General features: G+C 48.6%; 1 protein-coding gene across 1 annotated transcript in view; it reads right to left on the bottom strand.

Annotated features, from left to right (window-relative positions):
- GSX1 (GS homeobox 1) overlaps window positions 1-14,046 on the bottom strand; it is a 46,592-nt gene that overhangs the window by 1,296 nt on the left and 31,250 nt on the right. The window lies entirely within an intron of this gene.

The following is a 14,046-nucleotide window of genomic DNA, read 5'->3' as shown; positions in this document are numbered from 1 at the left end:
CGCGGGGTGCTGGCCAGCGCAAGTGGTGCTGAAAGGCGCCGGCGGCGCCGCTTAAATAGGACTATTGCCATGTGATGGGCTACGCCAGGAGCGGCCGGGGCCTCTCAATAGGGTTTTTGTGCCTTTTCTCTTGGCATTCACTCTGCACGCTTCCTCATTATTTCACTTGTTAACTAAATGAACTGCATAATGTACTCTATTCTTGTCAACCCCACCCACGCCGTAACAGGCGCCCTGGCCCCCTCCTCTCCCTTTTTGCGGGTTTATTTTCTCATTCTCCCGCGATTTAATATTCTTTTCTTTCTCTTTATTCCCCACTCCCCCTTGGCTTTCCATTGGCGATCGGCCCGTTTATCTTACTGATTTCGGATCCCCGCTGCCTCTACTCCACAGATCCCCGTGGACGTACACCCCTCTCTCGCTGCCCGCTTGGTCCCGGTTCCCTTCTCTCTATTCTCTCTGCTTCCAAAATGCGTGCTGCCTCCACTCCGTCCTGCCAGCTCAGCGCGGGGCCCCCACAGACGTCCCTGAAGCCGGCTTCCGATTTCCACCTGTGGAATCCCCCATTTCCTGGGTTGGTTCCTGCGTAAAGGAAGCGTTTCTAGGAAAGAAGGGCTCACCAGTCCTCACCCAGCCCTAGCCCCGTGGTTGTCCCTATTTTCTCTGAGTTTCCCAAATGGTCTTAAGTGGATGCTGCTCGCTCACTCCGGCTTTGTTAGGTGCATGCTGGCCCTCCAGCCTTTCCTTCAAACGACAAGGCCGTAGATGTGAACAGGAAGAAAATAGCTGCGAGTCGCGCACAGAGAGAGCATGGGGACCGAAAGCCTAGACCGTGCAGACTGAGATCTCGCCCTGCAGCGAACGTGGCGGTGTGAGGTCTCTGTCCGTGTGCGCCGGGCGAGAACTCGCGCACACTGGGGTAGACGCGCCCGCGCGCTCGGAAACCACTGCCTTCTCGGTTAGGAGCCGCGTGAAGCGCGATTGAGTTCTCAGTTGCGGCTGCCTTCAGTCACCCTGACCCGACTCCGCTCTCCAAGCCCCTGCTCCTTCCTCCTGCGGCGTCACTCTCTTCTTTCTGGTCACACAATGGTTAAACAACTTCAAACGCCCGGCGCTGTGTACACAGCTTCAGCTTTTTAAATCGTCCTGGGGCTCAAGGCAGTTTCACCCAGAAGCTTTTTCCATACAATGGGAAATTAGCATAAATATTTGGAATGTACTGCTCCTCGGGACTTCGAACGGAGACGAGTACTTTCGTTTTTTTATTGGAACCGAATCGCTGCACTCACCTGCTCAAGTTCTGAATGGAATTGTGAGAAATGGAGGGGGAAGCTTTCCGGAAGGGCGGTCGGAAATAAGGGTGCCTAAACGCGGGGCATGAGTTTTCATCATTGATGACAGCTTTGCCATAACAACCGCAAAATTATAACTGATTAATAAGCAACAAGAATTTATGAGAGCAAAACATTTGCATGGAGGGCAAGTCCCTTAGCAGGAGTAAGGGCTCAAAGAATCCTTGATCCTTGGCATGGGGTGGAGGGCAAAGATGCCCCTCGCGCCATAGTCGGGGCCAAGACGCCCCCACTCTAAGGCAGCGTCTGCAAACCAGCCAGAACGCATCGCCAAAGCCTACTTTCTGTCATAATTGCTCTCTGGGAAATCCGGGCTGGGCTGGGCGGCTGAGAGTGAGAGGAGAGCGGGGACCTGGGTCTGGAGAGGGGCTCCCCGCTGGGCAGAGGCGGGTTGGAGGGGCCCGGGTGCAGGCGGGACGCACCGGGTGGAAAGGGCTGCCAGTGCCCGGGAGCCGGGAGCCCGCGAGGGGCCAGTGCGGAGCTCTTTTGGGAGCAGCTCGGCGCGCCCGGGGAGGAAGGGGTTAAGAGTCCCTGAATGCGACAAGGCCAAAGCTACTGGGAAAGAATATCGAAGGGGGAAAAATAACCAGTTTTTCCCCCCTCTCTCTCTCCCTCCAGCCTCTGGACCTTATTGAATGTCATTGAAGAAAGTTTTGAATGCCAGATAAAGAGAGGCGAATTAAAGTGTGTGACAGCGGAGGATAAGCAAACACAAAGAGAACTCTGTCACACTTTGGGGCAAAATCCGTGGGCTTTTTACCAAGTCTCTTCGCTATGATTGAATTAAGTAATAGGAAAACATTTTCTTTCAGTTTAGAGCCATTAGACAAAAACTTCAAAGCGAATAACACTTTTTAATGTGCGGCCCCACAATGGATCGGGTTTTGTGCTGAAATGTTTAAATGGTTTGTTGTGCAACTCGGCGCGGGAGAGACCCGGGCCCAAGCAAAATAGCATCCCTGAGAGGGTTTTCGGGAGGCCTGGAACCAACGCGCACTTAATCCGCCATCTCTAAATCCGGAGGGCTCCGGCCGGAAAGGGGCTCCCTGTTCGGCCGCCCTGGGCCCCAGGAGTTTGATCTTTTCAGGAAAAAGTTGCGTGCCCAAGGAGAAGGCCGGGCCGGCTCTGGCCACGAGGGCTCAGAGCGCCTGGCAGGTGCCGGAGCCCAGGGGCCGCCCTGCGCCCCGCGAGCTCAGCCTTCCCTATCCCGGGGCCCAGCCCGGTGGCTTCTGCCCGCCGCCTGATTTCCGGAGCTCGCTCTCCGGTTTCTCTGGGGCCGCACAGCTACTTTCCTGTTCCAAGCGCCTGCCAGGGCTGCTTCAGCGGGGTTTGAACTTTACTCACCGAGCAAACGCCCCCTAGGGCGGGGCGGGTCCGGAGGAGGCGGCAGCATTAGCCTGACAGCCCAGAGAGGGGCGGGGGTCCTGGGCGGTCGCTGTGCCCCTGGAGCTGGTTTTCAAGTGTCCGTCAGGGACAGTTGTACGTCGCATAATTTCTGTTGTCCTGAGCGTCTATTCTTTCATTCTGCTTCCTTTCCTGTTGGCAGAGAGAACACATTATTTTTCTCCTGGAATTGGAGCTCTAAGACCTTTGCAGCAAAAAACTACACATGGGAAGTGGTGGCATCTTGTTCCCTTCCCTCCTTCACTTCTTCCTTCATATGTCACTTCCCTTCTCAGGGAGGCCAACTTTCCTTCTCAGGGAGGTTTACATATGTATAAACCATGTAAACATATTTACTTAAAATACCCTCTTCCTCCACATTCCAGTCTGAGTTCTTGCCGTTAGCACCTTCTAACATGCTGGGACTTCTGCTCACGCGTTTTCCTATTTCTCCCCACTCCCTGAAACACATACTTCCCGAGCACCAGGGTTTTGGGTCTGCCTTGTGCATTGCAGTTTGCCCACCCTGGACAGTTCCTGAGCATTGTGTTTTCTGGATGAATAAGTGAATGAAAGAGATCTGGCACTGGAAGTGGATTGGCTAGGAGGACTTCCTGCTGTGCCTGCTTAACACACCAGGATACTTATGAAATGGCATGGGGTAACTGTTCCCTGAGACTGAACTCCTTGCAGCCTATTCCTCACCCCCATTGCCTGGATCATCCCAGGAGTTCAATGTGTTTGTTGAATGAATGGCAGATGGGTAAGTCAGTCTGTGAGTGCCCAGCCCTCTCCGGCAGGTCCTTAAGCTCCCTCACAGGGACAAGATGGCTCCATTCAAGGCAGATGCAGTGCCCTGATCTGCAGGAGTTGGATGAACCCATTGGTAGCTCAAGGCTAGGAGTTGATATCAGGGTCTTCTCATATTGTATAAGAAAGGGGTTAGTTGGGAAGGGAGAGATATGGCTAAAACTTTGGAATTACCAATGTCCATTTCTGCTCTTTTTGGTTGAAAGTAAGGGAGTGGACATGTTCACATGAAGAAAGGGAGTGCTGGCCTCGTGGCCTAGTGGTTAAAGGTGCCAGATGCCACATGGCTGACAAGGCAGTTTGAATCCTGGCCTCTGTGGCTTGAAAAACACTCCAGGCTGCATGCAGGTGCATGCCCCAATCTCATCGTGATGGAAAAATAGAGACGGGATTGCACATACCATGTCCCAACTGGGGGGGTCCTTTCTCCTTTTCCCTTTGTCTGTCTCTGGCGTGTGCACACACCCTCTGGCAAATAAAAGAATGAAAGAGACTGCTTCCCTGAGCTGGCCAGTAGTAAGTCAGGAGAGAGACAGCTGTTCAGCTGTGCAGAGGGGCAGCAGAGTGCCTGGCATGCCTGGGGATGCTGAGAGGGTCTGGTAGCCAGGAGTGGAAGGACCTAAGGGAAGGGCAGGGAGCAGTGCCTAGACATGGTGTGGACCGGAAGTGGAGGCCGTGTGAGGAAGGACCATGCCAACAGGTTTGGACTCATCCGTCTTCAGAAACTCTTTTTTTTTTTTTTGAGAGGTTTTTGCTATAGGGCGTGTGCACTCGCCAGAAAGACAGAGAGACAGAAAGCAAGAAATCACCCCCCCAGGAGGGATGACCACGCTGCAATCTCTTCTCCTCCGTTCTCCTCTCAGATCTTGGGCATGCACACACGCCTGGCGTAAGTTTAAGCTACCGGGTCCAGGACTTGATCTGTGGTCGACTACATGAGAGTCCAGTGACATAGTCATTATGCCAACTTCTGGTCCCCCTCTTCAGAAATTTTTAAGAAAGGGAAATAACAGAGTCAGATCTGAACTTGAAAATCATAACTGGAAATGAACTGGCTTTGTATCCCAGGACTTAAGGGAGCCGGATCGCATATGGGTTATTGCAGTTCAAGTCTCAGCCCTGGTGGCTTGAAAACATGCTGGTACATGTGTGTATGTGTCCAAAATCTTTTTTTTTTTTTTTTGGTTTTCTTGGAGATATTTTCGCTATAGGGCGCGTGCGCTCGCCAGACAGACAGAGAGAGACATAGAGACAGAAAGCGAGAAATCACCCCCCAGGGGGGGTGGTCACACCGCAATCCCTTCTCCTCCATTGTCCTCTCGGGATCTTGGGCACGCATGCACATGCACCCGGCGTGAGTTTTTTAAGGCACCGGGCCCAGGATACGAACCATGATTGACTACGTGGGAGTCCAGCGACATAGCCATTACGCTAACTGCTGGTTCCCCATGTGTCCAAAATCTTGACAGAATGGAGAAATTAATGGAAAAGGATTGCACTGTGACCTCACCCCATGGGGGAGGATGCTTTCTCTCTCTCTTTCTGGCATGGGCACGTGACTTTTGGCAATTAAAAAAAAGGAGAGAGAGAGAGAGACAGAGAGGGGCCAACAGATGGCATGGTGATTAAGGCACTGAACTCCACATGGTTGACTGCAGTTCGAGTCCCAGACCTAGCGGTTTGCTTTTTCACTTTTCCTCTCTTTCTGTCTCTTTCTGGTGAGTGCACATGCCCTATAGCAAATTAAAAAAAAATAATAATAACAAATAAAATTAAATAAATAATTCTTTAAAAAAGAGAGAGAGAGAGAAATATAACTAGAAGCAATAAGAAGTTCTATTGGTAGTGATAGACACCAGGACAGGGTCTTATGGAGTTGACTGGCAAATAAATATTTACCTAATTATTAAATAAACAAAAGTAGAGAAACAAATTTCATTGATGTCCTATGTTTTATCTGGCTATCCAATACCCATGTCACTATGAGGTAACTTACTGAGAGTGCTAGAGTCCTCATGCCACAATCCACTCCCAGTGTCAGTCAGCTCTGGATTATGGGCATGTGGGTGTCTGGCACATTCAGGGAGGTCTCTGGGAGCAAGCCTGGGTCCTTCCCCTGTGGGTCAGACTCTCAGACTCCCAGAGCATCACATTTTACTACCACATTACCATCCATTCCTCATTTCTTCTCACCACTTTGAAGTATACAGTTTAACATTTACATTGTTGTGTTACAAAGCTCCAGAATTTATTCATCTTGCAAAACTGAACTTTGTTCCCATTAAATTGTTCCCCATGACCCTCTCCTCCTTTGGTAACCACCCTTCTACTTCCTGTCTGAGTATGATCACTCCAGATACTTCACAGAAGGGGAAAGAGAAGCCATCTTTTTTTTTTTTTTTAAGAATTATTTATTTAATTTTATTTACACATATTTTAATTTGACCAGAGAGAGAGAGAGAGAGAGAGAGAGAGAGAGAGAGAAGGAATGTGAGAAAGCAAGCCACTAGGTCCAGGACTCGAATCGTAGTTGGCCATGTGGGAGTGTCCAGCACCTCAACCTCCATGCCACCTGCTGGTCCCTAAGAGAAGCCATCTTAAAGTTGGGACCAGGAAGTTAAATCCTTACCCAGAGTTAAGTTCCAAGCTGCCTGAGAAGGACTGAAGTTGTCCACTGACATAGTATGTCTCTAGCAGACCATATCACTTAGGAGAAATATGGTTATGTTTATAGGCAGCAGGGGACTCAATGAGCATGGTGATACTGCAATCCCTTCTACTCTGTTTCTCCTGCCAAGGTTTTGGGCATGCATGCACATATACTGGTGTGATTTTCAAACGGCCAGGTTCAGGATTTGAACTGCAATAAACCACGTGGAATCCAGCTCCCTTAACCAATAGGCTACAAGGTTGGCTCCATTCAATTTTTTTGCTATGGGGCATGTGCGTTCGCTGGAAAGACAGAGAGACAGAAAGCGAGAAATAGCCCCTCCCAGGGAGGGATGGCCAAGCTGCAATTCCTTCTCCTCCATTCTCCTCTTGGGATCTTAGGCACGAACGCACACACACACACACACACACACACACACACCTGGCATAAGTTCAAGTCACCAGGTCTGGGACTTGAATCGTGGTCGACCATGTTGGAGTCCAGCGACGTAATCATTACACCACCTGCTGGTCCCCCATTCAACTTTTTTAAAATGTAGCTTTGCTGTTCATCTGAAAAGCTACAACAGAAATGTGCCAAAGACCTTCCAAAATGATGAAGAGTACTCTAGTGATAACTGAAAGAAAAATTGTTGAAACATTCTAATTCTGGAGTGCTTTTATTATTTTTAAGGTAGAGCACTTATGTCCTTGCCATTGTTAACTACAGATCATTGCTAACAGTAAAGTTCAAGAAGGTTTGGAGAGTGTGGATTTCTGGACCTCTAATTTCTGCTCCTTTATTTAATTTTTAAAGTCACCAATGGGAGAAGTTATTATTAGTCTACCCAATATGTCCTCTCCTTCTTCATTAGTAGCAGAATTCTAATTTCACTTATGGCAACAGTACAACAAATATCTGAGTCTTCCTTGCAACAGATGCTGGCCAGTAAGTTGGAAGCAGAGAGCATGAGTGTGGGGAAACGCTGGGGAGAGGGGACTGCTGAAGGACAGTCTTCTGCTCTTCACCTCCCTATTGTCCTCTTTGCATGGATGTGCATTTTTTTTTGTTTTTGTTATTATTATTTTTTAAAATTTTGCTATAGAATGTGTGTGCTTGCTGGAGAGAGACACACACACAAAGAAAAAGAGAGTGAGAGAGACAAATCTCTCCCAGGCAGATGGTCATGCCACAATCCCTTCTCCCTCCTCCATTCTCCTCCTAGGATTTTGGGCATGCACGCACACATGCCCAGCGTGTTTTCCAAGTGGCCAGCTCTGGGACTTGAGCCATGCAGTCGGCCATGCGGGATCCAGCCACCTTAACCACCACACCTTGCCTGACCGTGAACGTGCTTTTTAAACATTCATCCTGACCATTTGATGACATTTCAGATAGCAGTGTTGTGCTGGGAATAACAGAGCAGAAAGATAGAATCAGTTTCCCTGAAAGATCAAGGAGCTGTTTACTTATTTTATGTGAATTAAAGGTTAATGTTTGGCCCGGCCATGGCGGCATTTGCTGCTAAGATACTGTGATTTACAGATAGGACCACATACGATCCAACCTGAAGGCTGTGTATGGTGACATGGGCCTGAAATCCTCATGACTCAGGAGGATGGTGAGCCAGAGGCTGGTTTGGCTAAAAGAAATAGACCCTCTTGGTAAAAGCAGGGCATGGTGGCGTGTGCCTGTAAAAAAATTTTAAATGGTAGATGTTTAGCTTTTTTTGGTTAAGAATTATTTTATTTAACATTATTATTATTATTATTTCTGAACTTTTTTTTTTTCTATAGGGCACATGCGCTCTCCAGAAAGACAGAGAAAAACAGAGACAGAAAGTGAGAAATCCCCCCCTGGGGGGACGGCCACGCCACAATCCCTTCTCCTCCATTCTCCTCTCAGTATCTTGGGCACGCACGCACACGCGCCCGGCGTGAGTTTAAGCCACCGGGTTTGGACTTGAACCGCAATCGAATACAAGGGAGTTCAGCGACATAGCCATTACGCCAACCGCTGGTCCCTATTACTTGCTTTTTAAAAAAGAATTATTTATTTATTTAATTCCATTTGTTATTATTGTTTTTTAATTTGACCAGAGAGAGGGAGAGAGAGAGAGAGAGAGAGAGAGAGAGAGAGGATACGCGCTAGCGGGAGAGAGACAGAAACATTCACGTCTGCTGGGAGACAGTTACTTGCTTCAGGAGGCTGAATGCGACTGTAGCCCGAGGCGGAATTCTCATCGGGAAGTTAGATTCTGAGACCTCCCAGTGTAAACGTTCCCTGTCTTCTCTGCCTTTCTTCCTCTGCCAGCAGGAGCCGGCAGCTCAGGGATCAGCCAGGTGGCAGCATAAAGCAATAAACCCGCAGACGGTGGGCGTGGGGCCGTCCTTTGGCTGCTCCTTCTCTCCACACACCCGCCTCATTTTTATCAGAGCAAACTCAGGCCACACCCCCCTTCCCCTCAACCTCCCACTGTCTGAAAGCCTTCGGCTCCAAATCACTCAAGAAAGCAAAGAGAAGCCCCTGGAAGGGAAGGAGTGGAGGACTTGTTTAAGGCTGAAATCCTGTGATATGTCACACAGAGCAGAACAGATTGGTTTAAGAAGTCCTGAGGATTCTGTAACCTTCACTCCCACCCCTACTCCCAGCCTCAACTAACACAGCCAAGCTCCCATTTGCTTCACAAAGTCCTCGGGTTGGTCATTTCTCAGAGCCAGAGTGACTGATGTCCACTGTGTCCTCATTACATTTCAGAAGAAAGGAAGGGGCTAAAGGAAGGGAGCCGTCCCCAGAGAAGGCTACTGCCCAGATGCCTTGGTTCTTACAGGGGCTGCTCTGGGATTTTTCTTGGTGATGTCCGTAACCCTGGCAGGGAGGTGAGCCTTTCTCTCCCTAGTTGTCACACAGAGGTCGGCGGACCACCAGTGGGTGCTGGGGCCATGTTGTCTTGCAGTCATGCCATTCCACAGGGCAATGTCCTCACCATTTGGCTAGTGTTCCTCGTTCCTGAGAACCCTGTAAGTCCCATGCAGCATGTCGCGTCTGCCACGTGCCTCGAGTAACTGTAAGTGCACAGGTCTCTGTGTAATTGCGCAGTACTAAGCCTCCAGTAGAGTAGGCTTCGTAAGAAGAAAAGAAATGTAAACAGTTGGGATCCACAGATGATTTACCAGTGGATTCACTCTGAGCTGGCTCTGTGCTTCAGAGAGAAGCCATGCCTCCAGCTGATAAGGTACAGTTAATAAGTCAGCCGAAGGAAATTGCAGGTGGCATGGTGGTTAAGGTGCTGGATTCCCACATGGCCAACTGAGGTTCGAATCCAGGATCCGTTGACTTGAAAATCATGTCAGGCATGTGTGTATACATGCTCAAAGTCCCAGGAAGAGAATGAGATCGCAGAGTGGCCATCCTCCTTAGGGGGTGACTTCTCAGTCTTTCTCTCTCACGTCCCTCTGGTGAACTCATGTGCCAGATGACAAAAGCTTTCAAAAGAAGAAAGGAAGGAAGAAAGAAAGAAAGAAAGAAAGAAAGAAAGAAAGAAAGAAAGAAAGAAAGAAAGAAGGAAAGAAAGAAAGGGAAAGAAAGAGTAAAAGGAGGGCAGGAGGGAAGGAAGAAGAAAGAAAGAAACTGAATCCCTAAGAAAGGTCACTTTGTTCATGTCTCTGGCTATTAAGTAAAGGCTAACACCATGGGACAGTTCACATCAGCTAATGTCTCAAAGTTGAGCTTGCCTGGTTCTATCCTGGGGCAGCAAGAAGATATTTCTGCCTTGTCTGGTTGGTACTGTAGACACAAATGCTCCTTTAAGCTTTCATTCCTCCTTAAGGAAGAAAACATAAATTGAGAGCAACCTGGGAGTTTTCTCCAACTTACTCTTCTTTCTTGGGGCCTCTTGAATAAGTCTCCTAAATGTGGCAGGAACTTCACTTCCCATGACTGTGCTCTGGCTGGCTGTTCATAAATCGAGTGGCCCTGTACAGTGCTAGGCACTGTCTTATTCGTCCCCACCCCTCACTTAAGACATGTTTAATAGGGCAGGTTTTAGAGCTGCCCATCCCAACTTTCCAGTGGCTCTTTCTCGATTTCTTGTTTCTGTGACGAGTGCAAATGCGTGTGCCTCGCTTAGGGTGCCCTGGTGGGCCTGGGTCCTGTGGGGGTAGCTCACCATGAGCAGCATCACTGCCATCGCCAACAGCATTAGGCTTTCTTTCTTTCTTCTTCTTCTTTTTTCTTTTTATTTTTTAAAAAGAATTATTTTTAAAATTTAATTATTTAATCTACTATGACCAGAGAGAGACACACACACACACACACAGAGGGAAAGTGAGAAAGCAAGCTACCAACTCCAGGACTTGAACTGTGGTCGGCCATGTATGAGTGTCCAGCGCCTTAACCACCATGCCACCTGCTGGTCCCCTCTTTTTCCTTTTTATAACAAGGCATTCCTTCTTTTCTAAAATGTTATTTAATTATTTAATTAATTATTATTATTTTTTTTTTGCAAAAGCATGTGTGCATCAGAGAGAAACGGAGAGAGAGAGAACGTGAGAAATCACCCCCCAGAGGGGATAGCCACTCCTCAATTCCTTGTCCTCTTGGAATTGTTGGGCACACACGCACAGGCACCTGGTGTGATTTTCAAGCTGCTGGGCCTGGGACTGGAACTGCGGAATTGGCCATGTGGGATCCAGCTGCCTTAATCTCCTTCCTACTGACCTAAGGCATTCTTTATTATTATTTTTTTCAGTAAAGTTTATTTATTCAGAGGGAGAGGGAAAGAAGCATCCCTAGGGTCTTCATCCCACAATCCATTCCTAGGTCAGCTAGCCTGGATCATGGGCCTGTGTTTATGTATGGGAAGTCCCCAAAGCCTGAAGCAGGGGCCCTCCCATGTGGTTCCAGTTGCATTACTGCTATGCCACTGTCTGGCCCCCATTAGAAGTTTAGAAAGGCACTGGGGCTTTGGAGGACAGTGAAGTTTAGTCTCTACTTACATTAGTCGGAGCAGGAAGCAGAAAACTCTCCAGCTCTGTCAGCAGACTCCAGGCTGGGCCTTCAGGAAGTTCAGTAACACCTAACAAACCTGCCACAATCCAGAAAGGGGAGAGACAGGAGGTTGTCCCGAACAAAAGAGCTCAAAATCACACTGTCAAGTTGTGCTCTGGGATTAGGAATTTGCTGTTTCCTACCTTCCTTTGACATCATGAAGCTAGTGGTCGAAATGCTGCTGTAGAAAACCTACGGTCTCGTGAATGCCTTTGCCAGAAGCAACAGCTAAAAACGGAGAGGGCCTTTCAGCAGACGTTTCTAGTGGGTCTTTTGCATTTTTACACATTCTGCAGATGTACTGCCTGCCTTTGCTTGGACTCTTTGCAACAGTGCTTGTGTACCCTGTAGCCAATTGCCCTGGAGGGAGAGAGAGAGCAAGAGCTCCCTCCAGAGGGAAGGGCAGGCATGTCTACTCTACTCCCTGTATGTATGGAAGGCTTGAGTTCTCTGAGATTAGGATTCTTCTCCTTAATGTAACCACCGTGTGTGTGTGTGTGTGTGTGTGTGTGTGTGTGTGTGTGTGTAGGTATTAACTCGACCCTCTGCACTTTGCCCTGTGGGAATTGGGACTTGATGAGCCAGCCCAAGAAAAAAATGCTAAAATTTGGGCTACTGCTATTGCTATCAGTAATAAAGTCTTTTGTTTTCGGGCGGGGCATCTTGTTTCTTCTGCCAGCATCTGTAATATGTGGGTGGATTAATAGTTAGCTTGCAGATAGAGGAACACCACAGACCCATCAGTTTTGTTTTTTAAACTCTATATTTAATTTTATTTTTCATTCATTTATTTAAATTTGACCAGAGAGAGACACAGAGGGCGAGAGAGAGGGAAAGTGAGTAAGCAAGCCACCAGGTCTAGGACTTGAACTGTGGTCAGCCATGTGGGAGTGTCCAGCGCCTTAACCACCACACCACCTGCTGGTCTCCCCATTACAGTTTTTGACATGTTTCCCCTCACTTCTGTTTCCAAATATTGTACAAGGGGAACCAGCAGTTAGCAAAATGGCTATGTCGCTGGACTCCCACGTAGTCGACCGCGGTTCGTGTCCCGGACCCGGTGGCTTAAAACTCACGCTGGGCGCATGTGTGTGCGTGCCCAAGATCCCGAGAGGAGAACGGAGGAGAAGGGATTGTGGCATGGCCATCCCCCCTGGGGGGTGATTTCTCGCTTTCTGTCTCTATGTCTCTCTCTGTCTGTCTGGCGAGCGCATGCGCCCTATAGTGAAAACCTCTCCAAAAAAAAAAAAAGAAAGAAAGAAAAAAACCAAAATATTGTACAAGTACATCTACATGTTGAAAACATATGTGTAAACTGAACTTTAGCTGCAAGGGAGTCTGAAACATCTAAGTTTAATTTTCCATCTTCTCTAGTACAGGAAAACACCATCTGCACCACAGTTCCCTCTCGAGGCTTCCCATCTATTAGGTTGTCAGAAAAGTCATGATTTATTTTTCTGTTTTTCTATGCAAAAATGTGTCATGACTTTTCCAGCAACTCAATAGTTGGGATTTATAGTAAGGGCCACCACTTATCGGACTTCCATGTCCTCTGAGAACTATGACAGCTGGATTATATAAATTATTGTAAATATTACAAGATATTTATCATTTCACTGTTTTTTTTTTTTAGTTTTTTTTTGTGTTTTTTTTTTTTTTTGAGAGGTTTTCGCTATAGGGCGCGTGCGCTTGCCAGACAGACAGAGAGAGACACAGAGACAGAAAGCGAGAAATCACCCCCCAGGGGGGATGGTCATGCCGCAATCCCTTCTCCTCCATTCTCTGGGGATCTTGGGCATGCACGCACATGCGCCTGGCATGAGTTCTAAGCCACCGGGCCCGGGACATGAACCGTGGTCGACTACGTGGGAATCCAGCGACATAGCCATTACACTAATTGCTGGTTCCCTAGAGGTTTTGACTTAGGGCATGTGCACTCACCAGGGAGAGAGAGACAGATTCAGTGAGAGGAAAAGTGAGAGATTACCCCACGGAGGTGGGGGATGACCATGCCACAGTCCCTTCTCCAGTCTCCTTCTGGGATTTTGGGTGCGTATACACACACGGCCTGTGTGATTTTCAAGTCACCGGATCTGGGACTTGAACAGTGGTTGACCATGTGGGAGTCCAGTGATGTAACCGCTATGCCATCTGCTGGTCCCTCATTTCAGTTATTTTACTCACAAAGAAAGGTCCTCAGGTATTTAGTGAGTGCTGGGGCCACTGAGCTGCAGGTTACTGAGTGTATGCAGATGAGAGTCTGCCTGGCTCAGCGACTGGCTGCTGCGGCTGCAGAGCAGCACGAGGTGGTGTGTGCAGGTGCAGTCCGGGTCGGGGTCAGAGTTTTACTTCTGGAGGCATGGGGAAGAGCGCCTCCTGCCCTGGGGTAGGGAGGAATGCCTCTCTGAGGAGTGGGCTTGACCTTCAGAAAGGGCAAGATCAGATTATGGAGTGCAAATGGAAGGGTGAGTGGGGAAGGGAGAAGCTGGAAGGGGAGCCTGAGAAGGGCACAGAGGTCCGTGCCAGGCACCTACGAGGAATTTCGTGAGGACCGAGGGATATGTAGGAGGAGCAGCGGGAGAGGGTGGTGTGAGGTATACATGGTATTGCATTTCAGGGTGAGACTCGGTCCTGCAATGACAGCAGGGATGCCAGATTGCCACTGCGTGTCTCCCATTCATGACCTTCTTTTCCCCACCAACTTTTCAACCCAGATGACTCCTGAGAAAAAAGGGCAGTCAGTCATTCCTGTAGTCTGGGAATTCCAGGAGGGGAAAAATGGCTGCAGGCTCCGCCACCGGC

The sequence above is a fragment of the Tupaia chinensis genome, unplaced genomic scaffold, assembly GCF_000334495.1.
Source record: "Tupaia chinensis unplaced genomic scaffold, TupChi_1.0 Scaffold144045_1, whole genome shotgun sequence".
Classification (NCBI taxonomy): Eukaryota; Metazoa; Chordata; class Mammalia; order Scandentia; family Tupaiidae; genus Tupaia; species Tupaia belangeri.
Note: the sequence above shows the minus strand (reverse complement) of the source record. Positions and strands in the feature narration are given on the sequence as shown.